The 14,735-nt window shown below is 42.7% G+C and overlaps 1 pseudogene; it reads right to left on the reverse strand.

Moving 5' to 3' along the window:
- LOC113833166 overlaps positions 1-14,735 on the reverse strand; it is a 61,328-nt pseudogene that overhangs the window by 35,087 nt on the left and 11,506 nt on the right.

The raw sequence follows: 14,735 nt of genomic DNA on the forward strand, positions 1-14,735 counted from the left end.
GTCTCTGTGTGTGCCTGTGTGTGTGTGCTCCTGTGTGTGTGTGCCTGTGTGTGTGTGTATGCAACTGTGTGTGTGTGTGCCTGTGTGTGTATGCAACCGCATGTGTGTACCTGTCTGTGTGTGTTCCTGTGTGTGTCTGGGTGTGTGCCTGTGTGTGTATCCCTGTGTGTGGGCTCCTGTGTGTGTGTGCCTGTGTGTGTATGCCGCTTTATGTGTGTGCCTGTCTGTGTGTGTTCCTGTGTGTGTATGCAACTGTATGTGTGTGCCTGTCTGTGTGTCTGTGTGTGTGCTCCTGTGTGTGTATGTGCCTGTATGTGTGTGTGTGTGTGTATGCAACTGTATGTGTGTACCTGTCTGTTGTGTGTGTGTGTGTGTGTGTGTGTGTGTGTGTGTGTGTGTGTGTGTGTGGTGTTTATGTGTGCCTGTGTCTGTGTGTTCCTGTGTGTGTCTGTGTGTGTATCCCTGTGTGTGGGCTCCTGTGTGTGTGTGTGCCTGTGTGTGTGTGCCTGTATGTGTGTTCCTTTGTATATCTCTGTGTGTGCCTGTGTGTGTGTGTGTGTGTGTGTGTGTGTGGTGTTTGTGTGTGCATTTATGCATGGGAAGTATGGAGGTGTGAGTGAGCATGTAGAGGTCAAAGGTCAACATCAGGGCTTTTCCTCTATTGCTCTCCACCTTATCTTGTTGAGAGAGAGTTTACATTTAACCTAGACTTCATAAATTCAGCACAATTGGTTAGCCAGAAAGCCCCAAGGACCCTCCTGTCTCCTCACCCATGCCCCCTGATGCTAGGGATATGTATGTACCTGTTTTTCATGTGGGTGCTGAGAATGTGAGCCCAAGTCATCATGATTACACAACCAGCACTGTATCCACCATTGAGCCACCTCCCTAGCACATCCCCTACCACACAAAGACACGAACCTAGCATTTTGTCACCAAAAGCACATCGTGGAGCCATGGGGACTCTCTTACATCATCAAAGGTTCTATAGTTGGGGCTGGGGACATAGGTCAGTGAGTAGAGTGGTTTCCTACACAGCAGGAGAACCTGAGTTCAGAACCTCTGCACTCACACAGAAGCTGAGCTCAGTGTGCACATCTGGAGCCCCAATGCCAGAGAACCAGAGACAAGTGGATCCCAAGCCTTCCGTGGCAACCAGCCTTGTCTAAATGGTGAGTCCTGTGCCTAGAAGACAGTAGAGCTTCAATTACAAGCATTTGTACATCTTCTGAGAGCCGGAAACTGGAGGCTTGCCCTCTGCTGAGCCAGTGCAGAAGTTATCCAGCAACAATACCCTGAGATCAACTTACATCTGTTAGAACAGATATGGCAAAGACCTGGGGGTAGGGAGAGGGAGCAAGGAAACTAAGGAGACAGTGCTGGACCCACAAGCCCTACTTCATAAACAAAGATGCAAATTTCACCCAGCACAAAGGGGAAATGTCAGAACAGAGGTTATAAGGATTTCTCCAGTTTTACCATATGAAACGGTCAATGATCCACTACTTCCTGGCCTACAAAGGTATCGTATTCATGTGATTCAATCTAACTGTGTAGAGTGAATGTTTATTACTTGTGGAATTACTGAGAAATGTAGTTGAAATCAGAGTCAAGAGTCTTGAAGTATCAGGCATGGTGGCACACACCTTTAATCCCAGCACTTAGGAAGGAGAGGCAGGTGAATTTCTGTAAATTTGAGGCCAGCCTGGTCTACAAATTGAGATCCAGAACAGCCAGGGCTACACAGAGAAACCCTGTCTCAGGAAAAGAGGCAAAAAGAGTCTTGAAGTAGTCTCTACTTTATCTTACAGTTGATGAAGTGAATAATTTACAAATTGATTGAATAAATGGCCAATTTTTTGTGTGTGCATTTGTTCATGTGGGAGAATACACATGTATGATCAAGTGTGCATGCTTACATGTGTGCCTGTCTGTGAGGCCAGAAGTCAGTTTCAGATGTCATTCTTCAGAAGCCAACAACTCAGTCTGTTACTGAGATGAGCTGGCCAGCAAGCTCCAGGGAGCCCCTCTCCCCTCTCCCCAGTGCTGGGATTACAGGCACATGCTAGCAAAACTGGCTTTTGACATTGGTTCTGGGAATCAGACCCCATCTCCATTACTTCACCAATTAAGCTATCTCTCCAGCCCCTCAAACTGTATTTTTAAATGTTTAAGGAACCCCAAATTTAAAAGGAAAAGATTTATCACTTTTCATGCCACACATACACAAAACCCACTTAAATGTTCCATGTCAATAACTTGGTGAAACAGGGTTCTCATAGATGCTGCTGTGTATAAAGAGTAGGGATTATCTTTCCCTTTGGCCAGGCATTCCACTTCTGGGATTTTATTACAAGGAAATAAGTCATGGATGTTAAGACATAGTATAAAAGGGATCAAATGAGAACAAAGCATAATGACATGTGTGAAAATGACATGATGAAACATCCATGACTTTGTATGGTAGCCTAAAAACTAAAATTAAAAGCTTATTCACTAGAATATCCTTAATGTTTAACAATAGGGAGCTGGTTAAATAAATCCTGAGTCATCCTTTGCACACCATACAACTTAATAGTTAACAACATGAAACGCTCATTAAGTTTTGTTACATGAAAAAAAATCAAGTTATAAAATAGGGTGTGAATCAATCAAGGCTCCTAAGAACTAGGCCATAGTGACGGGGTTTGAGCTCCAGAGCCACCATTGGCAACTGTGTAGCCTTGGCTGGGTAACCCAGTCTTCCTGTAGCTCAGTTTCATTATCCATAAAATGGGGCTAATACTAACCTCTATTTCCTAGGGTTGTTGTAAAATAGTGCCACACGGAAAGCATTATCTAAGAGCTATTGTTGACAGCTTAGATTTTTGTGGCCAATAAATTAAGTCAACTTTTAAGCTAATTCAAGAAGCAAAATTGGGAATTGTGAAGGCAAGAGCCACGCCCAGGCATTCCACAGGGCTACTCCCATGAAGTCATCACCCAAGCTGCCAAGGACTGACCCCATGGCTCACACTTTGGAGTCCTTGGATGTAGGACATTGCATACTGCCCCAGAACAGCTGTCTCTTCCTCGACTGGAAACCGGATGCAGCTGCCATAGCTGCTGTGCCCTGGCCAGAGTGGACTCTGCGTCATCCCTGCTGCTTCTGAGTCAACAGCTCCGGAGTCAAAGTCCAGAGAGGATGCATCTGCTTGGCTGCACCAAGTCCAGTCCCCCTCAGAAGAGTGGCCATGTAAAAACAGCATGACAGAAATCCAGCAAACTCAGGGAGCAGATTTACACACTGGGCAACAACAAAAAAAGAGATGATCCGTTTATGGTTTCAAAATATAATAATAGCCATTCTGACAGGAGTAAGATGGTATCTCAGAGTTGTTTTGATTTGCATTTCCCTGATGGCTAAGGATGTTGAACACTTTCTTATATGTCTTTCAGCCATTTTAGATTCCTCTATTGAGAATTGTCTATTTAGTTCTGTACCCCACTTTTTAATTGGATTGTTTGGTGTTTTGGAGACTAGTGTCTTGAGGTCTTTGTATATTTTGGAGATCAGCCCTCTGTCGGATGTGGGGTTGATGAATATCTTTTCCCAGTCTGTGGGCTGCCCTTTTTGTCTTGCTGACTGTGTCCTTTGCCTTACAGAAGCTTCTCAGTTTAAGGAGGTCCCATTTGTTAATTGTTGATTTCAGTGTCTGTGCTACTGGTGTTAAGTTCAGGAAGCAGTCTCCTGTACCGATTAATTCAAGGTTATTTCCCACTTTATCTTCTAATAGGTTCAGTGTGGCTGGGTTTATGTTGAGATCTTTGATCCATTTTGACTTAAGTTTTGTGCAGGGTGAAAGGCTTGGATATGTACTCACTCATATGTGGATTTTAGACATAGAGTAAGGGATTACCAGCCTACAATCCACACTGCCAGAGAAACTAGTAAACAAGGAAGACCCTAAAAGAGACAAACTTTGTCCCCTGGAGAAGGGGAAAGGGTCACCATCCCCTGAGCAAATTGAGAACATGGGAAGAGGGGGGAGGAAGCTACAAGAGTGAGAAGGGAAGCAAAGGAAGGATGCAGACGTCATGAGGAAGCAGAAAGGTTGAGTCAGGTGTAGATTGGAAGAAAGGATATGTGATAGGTAGGATTTTAGTTGGGGGAGTGGTAGGGGAGGAAGGGAGGGAGAAGGGAACTGGGATTGTAATGTAATTCAATCTTGTTTGTAATTCAAATATATAAAAAAATTTAAAAAACAAAAACAAGAAAAGATTCTGAATAATGATGTGTGTGGTGGCACAATCTGTAATCAAAGCTAGCCTTAAGACAACTGAGGCAAGAAGGTTGTGAGTTCAAGGCTAGCCCAAGCTATATTAGGAAGATTTTGTCTCAATTTTTACATGTACAAAAAACCATTCTCGTTTGTCATTTCATTTTTATGTTTTTTTAAAATTTTGTAAGTTCAAATATAAAAATTAAAAATATTTTCAAGTAAAAAAATATAATAATAGCTTGATCAGACATTTTTACTCAGAGAAAGAAAACTAAAAAGCTATACATCAAAATGTCAATGATTAATTCTGAATTGATCATTATGGCTAATTTGAATTTTTATCATTATTGTATATATGTGCGCACATGTATATATGATGTATGCTTGTACATGTGGGCTCACCTCTGCCACTGTGGATTCTGGGAATTGAACTCATGTCATTGGGCTTGCTTGGTAAGCACGTTTACCCACTAACCCATCTCAGCAGCACTGATCTGAACTTTTTAATTTCTGTCTGTGACTAGCTGAATTTTCTATGACCTAGAAAAAGCCTTTTCTTTTTAAAAGCAAAAGTGGACAACTGTCTCTGTTTCTGAAAGAGAATGGAGTCTTCCGCCATGAAATGGAGCAGAGTGGATTGCTAGCCTCAGATGACCACCATTAGGCCAGAGTGTGGCCAGTGGGCCAGTGCTGGCATCAGACTCAGAGCTGCTGAAATGCAGGGTCTCACATAAAGGAAAGGACAGTGTGGAGACAGATTACCTAACGTTTTATGACTGTGAGCCTCGAACTGTTTCCAGCTTGGGAAGAGGGCAAGCTCATCATCAGAGCAGTTTTCTGGAGCAGGGTGGATCTAGTCTTGAGGGAAAAAGATAAATCTGGTTCTAAACGTGAGATTGAAGAACTTGAACGATAGCTGGACATCAACACTGGACATATAAGCTGGAGGGAAACTGAGGGTCCAGAGATGATGGGAGCGCACATGTGGCTGTGGTTGCTCACAGAGAACGCATGCACAAGACAAGAAGCTGAAGCAGTGTCTTGGTAAAGCCTGTATGGAGACAATGAAGAAAGAGAAGCAGAAAGTTGGCAAACCAAACATCTGAGGAGGAGAACAGAAGAAGAGGACACTAATTTTACTTTAGAATCACAGGTTTCACCACCAGACAACTCCAAAGTTTCTGACCTTTTCAGTAAAGTTTTAATGAAAATTTTGCTATTTGTGTAATGTCGAAAATAAAACAGCTTATCTGTGTTTCATTCCTTCACTCAGCAAACATTTACTTAGCGCTTACTATGAGGACAGAGCAGTCAAAAGCTCTTGCCCCGTGGGGACTATGTTCCGGTTCTAAAGGGAGACAGACAGGAAGGAAGGAAGCATGTTCTGTGTTAGATGGTCGTGACTGTCACTAAAGGAGTTGTAAGGATAGGTGAGCTTTAAACGAAGCAGCGGAAAGACCCCACTGAGGTGATCAGATCCAAAGAGGAAGTCACCCTGAGGCTGTGGGTGACCAAGGTCAGTGTGGTGGGTGAGGCAGGGTGGAAGAGAGAGCCCAAAAGGAGAGGCCCTGTGAGGATTTTGAGCACTTATGGGACATTTTCTAACTTGGATTTTAATGTTTCAAGTGCTATTGTTAAAAGCATTCTATGTTGGGGTAGGGTGGCATAAATCTTTAATCCCAGCACTCAAGAGGCAGGGTCCAAAGGTTTCTGTGAGTTTATAGCCAGCCTGGTGGTCTACACAGTGAGTGAGTACCAGCCAGGGCTACATTGTGAGACCCGGTCTCAAACAAAAAGAAAAAGAATACACTAAAAAGGAAAATCAGATAGGGGCTACTGCAACTACCTGGTAAAGAATGAGGGCAACTTGAACCAAGCACCTTTGATAGTTTTATATCTTAACAGAGAGTCACCATGTTTGCCTTTCTTCTAGTATATCCCCCTAAAGTGGAGTGGAAGGGGGGTTGGAAGATTGTATGTGTAGGAGAAAAAGAAGTGAAGACCTTGTGCCTTACATAACTCTATGTATTTTTTATATATGTCTTTAGGCACACAGAATTGAAGCGATAAGCAACTTGAACATTTAATATGTTTGCATACCTACATCCAAATTATTACAGCCTCATGAAAATGTTTAAAAATAAAACTCCAAAAGCCAGTTATCACTACTTTGTTGATGAATTTATATTTAGGCCAAGGCAATAATAATAGAACCTGGTAATTTTTTTAAAAGACATGAGCATTATTTTTGAAACGCAGAGTCACTAAATAATGACTGGTTGTGAAAGGTGTAATTTTAAACCTTCCCTTCTGTCTGTGCTATAATTAAAACAAAAATAAAAGTGAGTCTAGAGAGTTGTGCACCGGTCTGAGTCACAGCAGGACGTGTAATTTGCTTTTCTTATGGATCTGAGACCAAAGGCTCCCATTATTTCCTAAAGACTAAAAGGATAAACCGATTGTTTTCCATTTTAAAACATGCAGACAACTTAGTGAAGTTAAATGTTGACTTGGAGCAGAGTTGCCAGGGGTTGGTCAGCACCACCTGGGTGCCCAGCAGCGCTTCAGTATGTACAGAGTGCTGTCACTGGTTTTATCCCCCTGAGCCTCACTACAGACCTTTCAGGCCCTGGCTGTCTTACAGATGAGCACTCCGGTGTGGGGCAGGAGTTCTTAGGGGGTGCCCTGTCACCCCACTCCCGGTCTGCTGCTTTTCATACCATTCCACTCTGCGTTCTGCTCCACGGACGAAACCCAGGGGAATCTTCGGTTCGCCCGGGTCAGCAAGACCTGTTATGATAAAGCTTGAGGGGGACCTTGGCGAATTCCATTGCAGGTGAGAGTAACCAAGGCAGGGAGCAAACATGCCAGGCAGATGGGGCCTAGTGAGAAGTTTTATTAGAAAGGGAAGTGAGGGGAAGGGAAGAGAGAAGAGGTAAAGAGACCCAGAGACAGAGAGGACAGAAGAGAAGAGGGAGACAGGAAAAGTCCTGTCTGCCCCAGGGGAACGCAGGAAAAAGAAAGAGAAAGAGAGCATAAAGAAAACTGGAAAGAGAGGAGCCAGAAAGACAGCATAAGTGGGCAGAGATCTTTCTTTTACACTGCCTGAGTGCATTCGGCCAGGTGACAGGGGCAGGCCAGCAAAAGGCCTGAATCCTTACAAGACCACCAGGAAAAAAAGCAGCCATGAAAAACTCCCAGCCTGGGATGAGTCTTAGGAGAAACACCACGGTTGCTCCAATGTAAGGCTGGAAAAACAAAGAAGCAAGTTTGTTCCAAATCACCCAGTGAGTGGCTCTTTTGACTCAGGGCAGTCGCCACTCCTGCTGACTTCGGTGGCCTCTGCTCCCCTTGGCAGCTTGTTTGAGCCGCTGGCCTGCTGTCTTGACAGCTCCACCAGAGCGCAGACAGGGCAGGAAGGAGAGCATCTTCAATGCTTGGCTAAAAGCTATAGAGAGCTCGGTGGCAGAGGAGCGTCCTGCTTTGCAGAGGACCTGGGTTCTATTCCCAGCACCCATCCAGCAGGTCACAACCTTCTCCACACTTCTGACCTCCTCAGACTTCTGTCCACACCATACACATACTGTGACACATATACATACACACACAATAAAACAAATGCACATTTAAAAAATAAAATAAGTTGCAAGAAAGAACCATAAGGCATTATCTTAATTTAGGCTTTGGTATCTCTCTACACTTCAAGTATTAATATGATTTTGTCAAACTCCCCTGGGGAAACTTCGAATAGTGCAATGAAATCTTCTTAGAACTGGAAAATAAAGTTTTATTATATTTCAATTTATTTCTATTGCTGACTTTCCTAATTGACACAAAATGTCAAGTGTTTTGAAAGGCCAGCGCGTGCGCACACACACACACACACACACACACACACACAGAAAAACAGATGGGCAATGGATGAGAGTAGACAAATCACAAAAAAAGAAATAAAACCCCCAGGGACCAATGAAAATATTCCACTTTACCAGCAATTAAAGAAATGAATGTTTAGCCGGGCGTTGGTGGCTCACACTTTTAATCCCAGCACTCAGGAGACAGAGGCAGGCAGATCTCTGTGAGTTTGACACCAGCCTGGCTACAGAGCAATTTCCAAGATAGACTCCAAAGCCACAGAGAAACCCTGTCTCAAAAAACAAGAGAGAGAGAGAAAGAGAGAGAGAGAGAGAGAGAGAGAGAGAGAGAGAGAGATGTTTAAAACTAGAAAGTGACTGGTAAGGGTGTGGCGAGACAGGTGTTTTCATAAATTTCAGAAATTTAAAACATTACCACCTTTCTAAAGAGAAATCTGGCCATATAGAGATTGATCCTAATTCCAGGCATGTTAATGCATGCTTGTAGTCCCAGCTCTTGGAAGGCTGAGGCAGGAGGACTACTGAAAGTTTGAGGGTAGACTGGGCTACAAACTAGAAGAAACCAAGCCAGCCAGCTCTACATAGTAAGACTCTGTCTTCACACACACACACACACACACACACACACACACACACACACACACACAGCCCTCCAGATTAAAAATAATAGTTTTAAAAATAAAAAAAATAGGCAGCTGGAAAAGTGACTCACCACTTCAAAGCCCTTGATTGCTCTTGCAGAGAATACAGGTTCAATTCCCAGCACCTCATAAACCTGCACCTGTACCAGAGAACCTGTCATCTCTTCTGACCTCCGCTGGTAGCAGTCGCTCAAGCATTGCATAGACATCTATGCAGGCAAAACACTCACACACCTAAAAGAAAACAAATCTTAAAAAGCAGATAAATAAAACACAAGTAAAATGGCAATAAGTGTACTGAGAAAGAAGTCCGGAATTGAAATCACGCTGAGGAAGGAGAGAGTTTCCCACTTTCTTTCCCTCCACTGTTGTCAGCATGGGCTCAAGGCCACCTGAAACCCAAAGAAGTAACAGGACATGGACGAAGAGCTCCAGGGGAAGCCAAATGAAGCGCAGAGGGAAAGGAATTCCCTGCTTGAATCCAGCCACAGACACCGCGCTCCCTTTCCCTTTCTGTGTCTCCTGCCCCTGCTGAGGCACCCAGGAACAGTGGCAGGGCCAGCTGTCTGCACAGAAGCAGGGTCACAGATGCTAGTTCTAAGCTGGGGGCTGGGGAAGGCGGTTGTTTCCGAACTGGAATGTGGGCCTGATGTGGGAGTCTCAGGCGCATCCCAGGTGGATCTGTCACGTGTGCTGGGAATAGAACTCTGCAGCTCAGAAGAGGCCTACGCTAGAGTGCTAGGCTTATGAGTCATCTGCACTTGGAAGTTATTTAAAGCTAAATACTTTAGATGTTCGCTTCTTCGTTACTGGTAGTGGCCGATGACGGAGATTCCCACGCAGCATTCCTCGCTGTCTGCTTACTGAAGAGGAAGACGGCACAACAGATTCAGACAGGCCTGAAGAGCGAGGTTATCTTACCGGCGCACAACATCAACAGGCTCCCACTTGGAGCTGAGGTCTGAGGCCTGGCTGCTGAGCAAGACATCTTCGGATTTTGCTTGCATACCTCCTAAAAATCAACTTGAAAAACTTGATATCCTCTCACACATTGTCAGATTTTCATCGTTTTTTTTTTTTTAGATTTATTTTTCAATTGTTTAATTACGTGCGTGTGAGCACATCTTTGTGTGGATATGTGCACGAGCTAAGTTGCCCAAGGGAGCTAGAGGCATCAGCTCTCCTAGAGCAGAGGAGTTCTAGGCAATTAGGAGTCACCTGCTGTGGATGCCGGGAACTGAATTCCAATGTCCTGAAAGAGCAGCATACTCTTTTACCCTCTGCGCCATTTCTTCAGCCCTCACCATAAGCTTACTAAACGGCAAGGCATGTGATTTGGGGTACATAATACTTGCTGACATGTTTAAAGTTAAACTACTACATCACTCAAACATAGCCAAAAGATGGCAAATACCATGCAGGTCTTACCATTATATATTCTTAAAAATCTATAAAAATCCAGCCAGTGAGAGAGCTCAGCACGCAAAGGTACTTGCTACCAAGTCTGACAACCTGAGTTTGATTCCAGGGACCGGCATTATGGAAGGAGAGAAGAGATTCCCACAAGTTGTCCTTCAACACATGTGTTGTAGCTCAAATAGCACTCTATAGCTCTCTCTCTCTCTCTCTCTCTCTCTCTCTCTCTCTCTCTCTCTCTAGTGTGTGCATGTGTGTGTGTGTGTGTGTGTGTGTATGTGTGTGTGTGTGTGTGTGCATGTGTGTGTGTGCATGTGTGTGTGTGTGTGTCTTTGTGATGTATGCACATGAATGTGTAGGTACATGAACATGCGTGCCAAGCAGAGGAGGGTGCCTGTCTCCTTTCTCACTCTCCATCCCATTCTCTTGAGACAGGGTCTCTCCCTGAATGGAAAGCTCATCATCTTGGCTAGGCTAGCTGAGCAGCAAGCTCCTGGAATCTGCTTATCTCCACCCTTCAATGCTGGGATTACAGCACACATGGCTAATGCCAAGCCCCATTTTCCGTGTGGGTGACAGGGATTCAAACTCAGATCCTGTCAGCACGATAAGCAGTTCCTACCCACCGAACTCTTGCAGCCCCGACTCTTTTTCACTGTCACAAATTCCACATCATTCTCTTTTCTCCTTGAACTCATACTTGTACAGATTGTACCTTATTGTGCCATATTTTGATGCTTGAAATACATTATTGAAAATTCTATCATATTTTTTACAATGCAATATGTATACAAATTGAAATATTCTCTGGTTCTAAAATTGCTCTCATTTTTTAAGTATGTAGTCACTATTATTAGTAATAACTAATGTATATAGTTATTATATAAATAAATTTGATTAACCAGCATAAATAGCACATGCCTTTAATCCCAGTGCCCAGGAGGCAGAGGCAGGCGGATCTCTGAGTATGTGGCCAGCCTGGTCTATGGAGTGAGTTCCAGGACAAGCAGAGCTACACAGAGAAACCAGTCTCAAAAAACCAAAGACCAATTGATCAATAGAATAGTTAAATAATATTAACAAATATGCACAAGTGGCATGTTTAGATACTTTAAAATTATTGCAAATGCATTATGTGGTCAAATAGTAAAGCCTATTTTGATTAATTTATGTATATGTCAGTTAATATTAATATTGTTATAATTAGACACATATTTTAGTCCTTTTTAAATTCACGTTCTGAAAAGAACTTACCCATGTAAATGAGTAGCTTGAACAGGGATTTTATTGTAGTCTGCAATTATTTGAACACCTCTAGTTATATGTCTAAAATCACATAGTAATGTACCATCAAAAATTGTATTTTAATGAGTCTCCAACTGACCACTCAAAGTTCCTCCTTTAATTTTGTTGCTAAATGACTTGTTACCCGGTTGTAATAATCACTCACTTCTCACCGTCCACACTAATAGTATGAATTGCCTATTTGTTAAGAGCGTCTTCCACCCTGGGGCAATGTGCTGCTGAATGCTGGCATTTCCTAACTGCCGAATGCAAAGTTTCCCAACACTGGTGATGGGGAGGGAATTGTGCAAGGGAAGCTGAGAACCAAGAAGGCGGACTGACGCTGCAAGGCGCTGAGAGACAGATAAGATTTAAGAGGAATGCGGAAGTCCAGGACTCCAGCAAATTCTCTTAGGCTTTCGTATGCCTTGGAAATCTTGGTGTGCTCTCAGTTAACTAATAAGCATTTCCCAAATGAGAAAAAAATGAAGGCAGGTGCTGGCCTGGGAGCAGGTGAAGAGGGGAGGAGGGAGGGGAGGAGGGAGGGGGGAGGCAGGCAGAAGTGTTGAAGGTTACAGGAGAAGATGGTGTGACCACCTGGTGTTTGGAAACTCTTCAGTGCCTGGAGTGGAAGGTCAGAGGGGAAAGGAGCGTGGTGAAGAGGAAAGGAAAACCCACCTTCATTCTCAAAAACCTAGTAGAAACTTGAGACCAGATCCCTCCCTCCTGAGTCAGAGCTCTGGATTGCATTTTAATCATCCAACAAACATTTCTTGGCATTTTTCTAAAGCAGGGCCTGGGCCAAGCCTCAAGGATACAAAGACTTTACATCAGCTGATCAGGTCTAGATCCTCTAGCCCAGACAGCTCCCTCCCTGCTTTCCACTGGGGACTTCTCCACACAGTACTGTTCCCCATTCTACCCCGCTCATTCAAGCGAGCACTAGGGCCTTCCACATGCTAGGCAAGCTCCTACCATCAAGCCACAGCCCGGCCTACTCCCTGCTTTCTAAGGCAGAGCAGACTGTGGGCTTAATCTGAGATAGTTAAGCTTTTAGCCCTTGAGCACTTTAGCTATTTTGGGGACAAAGGTAAGATCTAGACATTAGAAGCCAGAGTTGGATACAGGTAGGCAATGAGAAGCTTCTCTGTGTATGGTACACAAATGTTACTGTATTTTCATTCATTTCCCAGTATCAATACAGAAGCATTGTAAACCAGGTTAACAAATTATAAACCAAAACATATAAAGAAAAGTTTAAACGTACTTCCTGGTGTTACATGTGGCCTGCAGATATTTTTGATTTGGTAGAGACAGTGTTGATGATTTTTTTAAAAAGTAATAATTCATTTATGGCACTACAATTTTCAAATAACAATTAGATATCTTGATTGTGGTGAAAAATTGGCATTGCAACGGTCAATTGGCAATGAGCAACAGCTGTCCCTGAAGACACAGCACACCCTTCCCCCATGACCCACCTACAATGCCAAACTGCCTGCCTCATACCCATCATCTTGAGAGTTTCTCTCCAGTGCAATGGAGTTATCTGCCCTCACGTGGCCTTCACACTTAACATGACTGCACACAGCCCTCACTGGCACAGTAACACCATCTTCAAAAGCAGTAAGTTACAGAGGCTGTTGATTTTGTTCTAAAAATAATACATGTGCAATTTAGGAAATGAGTAAAATGAAACAAAATTATGAAGTCTATCAATAACCTTGCCACCCTGGAGTAATCATTGCTAATACTTCAAAAGGTGTTTTTCTTTCTTTTTCCATTATTTCATTCAAATCTGTCCATGTGTGGGTATGCAGGCATTTCCTTTTTATTTTAATTTTCTTTTTCAATTCTTTCCTTCCTTTTCCTTGTGCAGATCAAAGCCATTATTATTTTCCTCAGTGTTTACAACCATCAGATTTTCTTGACAATCACGGTTTCCTAGAAATCCTTCTAACTACACTTATTAATATAGTAATGCTATGTACATCGAGCCCTATACAGAAGTTCTATTTATTTAGAATCCATTGCACACACTGTATGACATTTCTAACTTATTTAAACTGTTTTTGAACACTCTAGAGGACAGCTTTAAAGCTGAAATAATGAAATCTATCACTTAGTTTTGGCAGAGAGTGCTATCCTGCCACTTTGGTTTCAGACTTTCAGCTGTAATAACCACTTTCAGATGACTGTGTAGTTGTATCATATCATTTGTTCATATCTGTATTGGAAAAAAAAACACGAAACCAACCAAACCCTTAAGACAGTGGTTCTCAACTTATGCTTGACCTTTTTGAGGTTAGACAACCCTTTCACAGGAGTCACATATCAGATATCCTACATAGCAGATATTTACATTATGATTAACAACAGTAACAAAATTAGTTATGAAATAGCAATGAAATAATTTTATGGTGGGATTAGTACAACATGAAGAACTGTACTAAAGTGGGGCAGCTTTAGGAAGGTTGAGGACCACTGCCTTAAGAGACAACTAGGGAAATGATGAAAGCAAGAAGCAAGCATCCCTTCGCTGCATCTCCCAACACTCAGGACAACATAGAAATTTAATTTGGGCCATTGGTGTGCTTCTCCTTCTAAATCTAGAAGTTCTATGTTCTTTTATTTTATCCACATTAGTGGGGCTTATGTAGACATCAAGCTCATAGAAGGATATCTGTCGAGATTTCTGCACATCTTTGTCATGGAGTTTTATCCTGGGTTGGTGACTATTTGTCCTATGAAAGCCAAGCTACTGGGGAGTTGCATTTTTCCAGAAAGTAAATCATGAAAAGAAAAGTAAAAATTTCACAGAAATTGTTGGAGAGATAGGAACAGTATTTATCACTGTTTTGAATGTGATTGAGAAGATTCCAAGGTTTTGCTATACCAGTGATTCCTGCAACCTGAAAGGAGAAATCATGAGTTCAAAGAATTCTTCTTCTCTCCAGGTAAAATTAAGACGTGTTGGGAATGGGTGTTGTCTTAATGTGGTCATTTTGGTCATGTGGAAAAGAATCTTTACTGTAAGTTTTGGCTTTGTAATGCTGTTTTTGACTTTTTCATTGTAGGTTGAAGCAATTTCAATAGCATTAGAAAAAAATTGAAGCAACAATTGTCAAAACTAACCCCCATTTTAATGTTATTCCATGTTCAACACTTTTTTCTTGGACAATTCATACATTGACTCTTTTGATAGACATTTACAGAATACCTAGTATGTGCCAGATGTGCCCAGTCTGAGGTAAAGG

The sequence above is a fragment of the Cricetulus griseus genome, assembly GCF_003668045.3.
Source record: "Cricetulus griseus strain 17A/GY chromosome 1 unlocalized genomic scaffold, alternate assembly CriGri-PICRH-1.0 chr1_0, whole genome shotgun sequence".
Lineage (NCBI taxonomy): Eukaryota > Metazoa > Chordata > Mammalia > Rodentia > Cricetidae > Cricetulus > Cricetulus griseus.